This window comes from Odontomachus brunneus, unplaced genomic scaffold (genome assembly GCF_010583005.1).
Source record: "Odontomachus brunneus isolate Ranch 3 - 2012 unplaced genomic scaffold, Obru_v1 Obru_scaffold_215, whole genome shotgun sequence".
In the NCBI taxonomy this organism is placed as follows: domain Eukaryota; kingdom Metazoa; phylum Arthropoda; class Insecta; order Hymenoptera; family Formicidae; genus Odontomachus; species Odontomachus brunneus.
Window position 1 is genome coordinate 498309 of NW_022639665.1, and position 7822 is coordinate 506130.

Consider the following 7822-nt stretch of genomic DNA (forward strand, 5'->3'; position numbering starts at 1 on the left):
AAACACAACCCCCCCCCCCCCTCTCTCTCTCTCTCCCTTCTCTCTCCTCCTCTCTACCTATATATCTATCTCTCTCTCTCCGTCCTTGCTTCTATCCCCAATATTCCTCGCGGTAGCGCTAATTCGAAGTCGTTTCAGTATGAAACACCGTTTACGGGATTTGCCTCGGATCCAACGCGCAGATTATCATCGAGAGTGAACCATGTAAATTTCGTTTCAGAGAGCCTGCCTCTCGCCTACCTCTGCTCTTTGTCTCGTATTCCCTCTCGACAACCGTCCACTCCGCTGACTCGCCGTCGCTCCGCAAATTACCAACATTGTGCGAACTTCCGCTAATCCTAATCAACGTCGTCGGAGTCGACGTTGTAGCGTCGACGTGGCCTCTCGAGTTTCTCCGAGTTTATCGATGCACCGGAGCAAGACTATACTTGTCCACTATCCTTCCCTCCCGAGAGAACTCTCTTACTCCCCTTCTTTCGCTCTCTTCCTTTCCTGCTCGCCCTTCTCTTTTTCCAAATTTCTTTGCCTCCCTCTTTTTCGGGACTTCTTTCATTCTACAGCGAATCGCTAAATTTCGCCCGCGGCAGTCGCGGTCAAAATTATAGCGGTTACGTGAGCGAATATGCGTAATGCACAGGCTCGAGGGTATAGCAATAATTACAATGAATTGCACTGTAATAATGCCGAATTATGCGTAAATCGTGTTGGCCTACGTAAATGCTTATAATTGCACTAGCGTCATCGAATACACTAATGAGAAGAAGCGCGCATTACTTGGAATTAAATTAAAACGGCAACTGGGAAGGGTGGCGCGCCCAAGAGAGAGAGACAGAGAGAGAGAGAGAGAGAGAGAGAGAGAGAGGGAAAGAATGTATGTGTGTATTATTCTCCCGACAATTGATGTTTGAGCAAAATTGTAGGTAAATTCGTGTATATTAGAGGAAAGCTAATTCTCTAAAACTGAATTCTTCGTCACTAATACTCTCGGATTAAAAACATGAAAGACCAGAGTCTCGCGGCCTTGACAAGATCAACCCAAGTGCACTGGCGCATTTACACGTAATGTAATGGAGAGAGAGGCGGAGAGAGAAGAGTAGGGTAGCACAAACAACGCAGAGAGCGAAAGAGAGAGAAAAAGAGAGTAGAAAGAGAGAGGGAGACAGAGAGACAGAGAGAAGGGACAGAGTGAGAGTGAGAGCGAGCTGGAGGGAAGCGAGGGAGGAAGAGGGTCGCGGTGATTTGTGTATCCGCGTTAGGCGTGAGGTCGATGCGGCTATAATAATTTATCGTTGTAAAATATTGTCTCGCCGACGATGCCAATGACGCGGAAAGCCCGCGGTAAATCGGGCGAGATCACGCGAGAGAGCGCAAGCAGGTATCGCGTGTCGATCGCGCCGGATTTCGATTTGAATCTATCCGCCGATTCGTTCGGCAATCGACGTGACTTCGAGTACGCGTGTCGCGTTACCGCGACACGGAAACTTATTGAAACGTATTCGACAGCGGAGCGCTTATCGCGCCTAAAAAATTCGCGAGAGATTTTGCGGAGGGAGAAAAACGTCGTTCGAGAGCAAGATTTATTCCGCGCGCGCACACGCGTTCCACTTTGTCATGTAATTCTTCCGCATGTAATTGCCCGCCTCGTCTGCCCCCGCATTCCGGTTGTTACAGGTCACTTTGTATATTCGTGATTTTAATTATGCAACACGAATGTCGCTTAAAGGCTCTTTTTTACGCGGCGAACATGCAAAGCGAAACATTGTTAGGCGTCTTCTTTGCTCGGAGCGATTCAAAGTCAATGAAAACCGGAGTAACGTCGCAGACTTGTGTAACTCCCTCATTGTCGCGGGAGTTACGACAAACCATACTGGCGGTGAGAACAATCAGGGAATTACCGTCGCCCGTCTTGCGTCTCGACGTCGTTTCTCGCTCTGCCTCGCCGCTACCGTTCCTCTTTCCTCGTTTAGTAATCTTTCTATCGACACGGAGCACGCGAGAGCGGCAGATCACACGGAGTATCCCGTGGGATTCCTCTTATTCGAAGACAACCGCTCGACGGCGCGTGAGTGCAGAGCGAAATTCTTCTCTCTCTCTCTTCTCTTTTTTTGGTGGAGGAATCGATAAACGATAAAAACAAATTATTTCGCAGACAAAAAAGACAAATCCGCGACTTGATCGAGTTCTTTTCCCCTCCCCGGGGAATATGAAGAAGCGCAACCTCTCCCGCTGAGACTTCGCGACGCTCATGTTCGACAATTGGCGCGATAACACTGGCAGACGGAATCGCGCGACGTTAGGCGTGTGTGAAAGCCGCCACGACACGTTCCCCCATTTTCGTCCACTTATAGATAAGACTAACGCCTTCGATAACGATTTTGCCGCGACGAGGAGGGCAGAAAAAAGGGGAGAAAAGGACAGTTTCGCCATTAGCATGCGCCTTTCGCGCTCGTTATTCGCTGGGGGTGAGCAACAAAAAGAGGGAGGTGTGGGGGAGGGCGGGAGAGGACAGGGAGGAAAAAAGAGAGCGAGGGAACAACGTTGGTGCGAACGTGCACTTAGTGGCGCGCCAAACGTGTCGTAAACCGATCGTCGTAATGTCGTTTGAAATAGAGTTACGAACATTTACGCGCTTCCGCGCGCACGTTTCAGCGATATGGAAACGACTCTGCCAAGGAGTTACAACGACCCGGGCCGGACGCGTACTAGTAATGGCAGCGTCAGGACAGTTCGAATAATGGATTTCTCATCGCATAACGTGGCATGGCATGACATGGCATGGGGAGCCGTGGCGGATCCCGCGCCACGCGGACGGTCGGTGGCCGCGAATAAATCGATATCGACTATCGACCGTCGGCGTTAACGCAGTCCGCGATCCCGCCAATCCAGCTGGCCGCCCCTGACATCGCGCGCGCACGTCTCGCAGTAATCCCACTCAGCTGAATATTCCGTCTCCCCAGACTGTCGAATTTGCTTGCTCTGCAACAGCGTGATCAGCCAGCTTAGATCGCCGCCGATCGCCGTAGCCGTAGCCGTGTATCTATCGCGCGATCATCGGGACACGGATATATGTGCGCACCTGCCGTGCAAACCTAGCCGTTGTGTGTTAGCTGATTGGGGTATCTCTCTCTCTCTCTCTCTCTCTCTCTCTCACCGCAAAAAATCGCGGATCGCTCCCGCTCAGGATTCGACCAGCCGGCGCCAGAAATACGGCCAATCGGCCTAAATATACGATGGTATCTTTCAACGGTGAACTTAATGATTGCACGCGCGATCGCGCAACGACAACGCGCGATTCGCAAACGCCGCGTGAAATCAATGAGGAATGGCGGCGCGAAAAATATCGCGCGCAAAAACACATGCTGCATTCAGACAAATGTTATTATCAATTTTTTCAAGTGTTTTCCATCAGCTAAGATTGCGGAACTTCTGTTTTTCCATCCGGATGGGGAAGTACTGCAGAATATATAACGTATACTACAGTACCTCTAATATCGCAGTACACCCGACTGGGGAAATCCAAATGCATCTTTATACAGCGGCGAATCTGTCTCATAAGTTCGCCATAAGCATCAAATTTATTCAGCATGCATTCTGAATTCTGGCGAGCTTAGCGTTTCAATCAAGAATATTAAATTACAACGAAAACTCGCTTTGCTTACTGCACAAAAAAAATTGTCACGGCTAATCATGGCCTGATGAAAATGTGTTTGTTGTCGCTACTTGAAAGAGAAGGAGAGAAAAAGCAAAGGGAATCCTTGGTACAGGAAAAGGTTTGTTTATGTGGGAAATATAAAAATATGTCGCTAGAATCAAAACTCTTTTGCTATTATTGCTATTACATCGGGTTCATAGCTAAATGTATGTCTAACCTGACTACAACGATATTTAATTATTACACATAAATTCATGCAACTAATTCTTTCTCTGTGTACTTACATAGAACCAAACTGACATTCTCTTCGATAGTGTTTTCCAATATTCTTATAAAGGGAATGAATTCCTTCTTCGTATAAACGATAGTAAACTTTTTCTAAATTTGTATGATGAATATATTATATTTTAAGGCTATTATTAAGAAAATATTCTTTATTGAAAGATAACTATCACTTAAAAGAAGGAGAGTGGACTGAGTAATTGCTTTTCTTAGCAGTAGAATGAAATTTTTCTGTATACAAGAGACGGAATGCGCAGATCGGGCGGAATTGTTATTAATTTTTTGGAGGAGAGATTCTCCTCTTGTCTCCCCATACCATTCGACACTTTCCGTGTTTCCGGTTAATCGAGGTCAATTCTCGCTGGGGACCGCACCGTAAATATTATGATTACGCTGGTGCGATTGGCCCGGGCTGCGCGCCGACAGATAAATAAGAGTAAATGAAAATGTGCGGCAATAGCGCGGCACGCGAATGTATCCCGAGGTAAAAGCCCGATGACAGCAGCCCGGAGGGAATTTCGATGGAGGTGGTCTGTGCAGCGACAAGGACCCGTACCGATAAATTGAATTTCTTCGTGCCCGTGATTGCCATCGGCGAATCGGCCGGCCTCAGATCGACGACGACGACGACGACGACGACAACGACGACGATGACGACGAGGCAAACCCGCTACACCTACTTCGCGTCGCTGCACGATGCGTTCGTTCGTTGACGGCGTTGACGACATCGTATTTGCACGCTCGGATATTCAGTTAGCACCCGGACTCGCTCGGAGCATCGAGATTGCCGTGTTAATCGGAACCCGGTCACTGTCGGTAGAGAGAAGGGGACAGAGGGAGAATAACAGAGAGAGAGAGAGATGGAGAGAAATTTTGCTAGATTCAAAGTCTGCTAGGATATCGGGTAGTTACAGTCACAGAGATTCGTCGGTGCGATGTGTGCATCGATCAGTGTGATATAGATCCGTAAATACTGCCACATCCCGGGATGAAATTTTTGACGAGCTTCCCGGAAGCGCTCCATTATCATCACCGACAACGGCTATTGAATTATCTAAAATTCACGAGCGGGACGATGTTTACGAAGTTTATTACGTTAATTTTGGATATGCGCGAGACGGCTCGGCGCTATCCTTTAGAGGGGCACCTCGGAATGTATTCCCGCAATTCCCCTCATATTACACTCACTGCGGTAGCTACGCTATTCGACACGCGAGCGAGAATTATCTGCGCGTACGATAAATAATTCGAAATTAGTGACCGAACCATATCCGACTGGCTTACTACGTCACTTGCTATGCAAATCCCATTGAGCATCCGGTCTCGGTATATCTCGGTAGTCACCAGGCCGATGGTTATCAATCGCTGGCAGCTGCAGCCGGCGATGCATCGCCGCGGCAAAAACGACGGGGAATAATTACACCCACCAGCCGGAAGGTCGTCACAGTGCCGCTGCGAAAGACGGACGGGTCAAAGGATGAAGGCGCTTGGCGAATTCGGGGCCGAGTTCAGGGTGAGTGAGTAGCGGCGGAGGAAGTTAACGAGTGGCCGTGAAAGAAGGCAAAGACGAAGGCGGTGGTGCATCTCCCCTTGATAACGGCCATAGAGGATGGGTGACAAGGACGGTAATTTAATCGAGCGTTCTGCGCGCGCCAGACATGGATACGATGTTATTGTTACACCGGCGTGGATGGAACACGAGCGACCAGTGTGAAACTTAGACCGGATCTTGGACGAAAGGCTAACAGGACGGAATATAGTGCCCCGGTAATAAAGCCTGAAAGCAAACATTTAGGGGAGGATACTAAACAGATAGGGCCGTGTATAGCTACTTGAGCGAGAAAGAAAGAAGAGGGGGAGAGAGAGAGAGAGAGAGAGAGAGAGAGAGAGAAGGCGAAAATAATCCTTGGTACAAGGAAAAGTTTGTTTTCGCGGAAAATAAAATAAGAAATAGATAGAGAAGAGAATCGATCGGGCAATGACGAACTTTTTTTGATAAAAATAAACCGCCTTAAAATGTATGAAATAATTTTGACTTAATACTCTTATTAATACTCTTAATATTCTTCGATATTCTGATATTCTAGCGGTTAGAAGTCGGCGCGAAAATCTGATTGAATCAATAGTTATATCTCTTTTTATTATTTATCTCCTTACAGTTGTAAAGTTACCTGATTAATTTGTCTTTTTCATGCCGACTTCTAATATGGTTAAAATATTGTACAAGATTGCATAAGAATATTTAATCAAAATTATTTCATATTTTCTAGGGCTTTCGAGATTTTTGAAAGCTCAATTTTCGTCTTCTACTAAAAATATGTTTCCATAGTCGGTAAAAGGAGTGTCTTTCTCAGTCGATTACGGATAAAGATTTCACCTTATATATCTCCAGATATTTTTGAATCTTCAAAAAAAGTAATGGTATCAGACACGATTTTCCAATCACAAAGATAATGACAAATTTAAGAATTGTGCAGATAGCATGCTGGATAAGCAAAGAAATTTTATTTCAATACCTCTAATGGTTTTCAAGTTATGAGGAAATATACATAACATATATACAGGACAAATTGAGAACCTCCTTCTATTGAAATTAGTTAATTACGAGAGCAAGTCTCTTTGATGAATTTAGAAGGAGCTTTCATAAATCGAGTATTATTGATCATAAATAAAATTATAAAAGTAAACTAATATATTTCACTGATTGATTTACTTAATTTGGGTGAGACATTTATTAGATGTGAGGATATAATGAAAGAGAAATATTGAAAATTTAGTGGATATTTTATAATTTATCGCGGCGTTATTTCTGCGAAGCTTAATGTAACGCAAATGGGTCTCAGTGCTTTAAACGAACCGAGTTAAGAAGAACAACATAAAAACTTTGCACATCACAGTCTGCTATTCTTTCTCCTGAGGACGTGGTCGATATTATTTCCGAATATTCCACTCCCGTAAAAATAGTAACACAAATGCGATAAATTATTACGCGTTGCGTACCCGTCACCGTGTCGCGCTAAATGTACGAACGCCGATACTTCCCACGAGTTTGGCGCACTCGATAGATTTTGCCCTCGAAACGTCAGAGTTAGTTCGACCAGGATGCACAAACTAAGCTCGAATTACGACTGATCGCGCCGGTAAAAGCATCGCCATTGGCACCACGTCGATAAGTAGAAGTAAACAGCAACGACCGCAATCGCTTTCCTAAATTACTCCAGCGGCGTTCGCGCGCGCCGCCATTAACCAAATGTCCTCTCCGAGCGCGAATCCTTGCAGGGTCTTGTGGCGAAAGACATATTAAGGGAACGACGAGACGGACGCGATAACCGGCAAGAGCCGCCGGAAAGAATTAATATTGCAAATGAACAAGTTAAGGAGTTTATTCACCAGGTTTATGACGCTCAATATTTTTAGTCATCAAAGGTGTTACTCATGAATTCAATATTCATGGAACAAAACCACGTTCTTATATATTCCCTTCACTATCTAAATAATAAGTGTTAATTTGTAAGTAATTTCTTTCACTATCTAAGTAATAAATGTTAATTGACAACTAATTTCTCTATCCTTTGCCACGTTTCACTCAGTACAATGCTACTCGATAAAACAGCCGTTTTATCGCTTACAATCGACCATCGCACAAAAACGGCATAGTGAACACTTCGTCGCGTTTCCTGCTATTTTATTCGGACAGTATGACTTTTTACGAAGTTACCCTGGAATAATGGTCATCTACTTTGTTTTTAGTATAAGGTTATACGTGCAAAATTGCGATACTTCATATTAACGCTTCGAGCGTATTCATCTGGCGGAAGACACCGAGAGCACACTTGTACAAACGATTTTCACTAGGTTTTTACCTTATAATTCAGCTTTGAAATTATC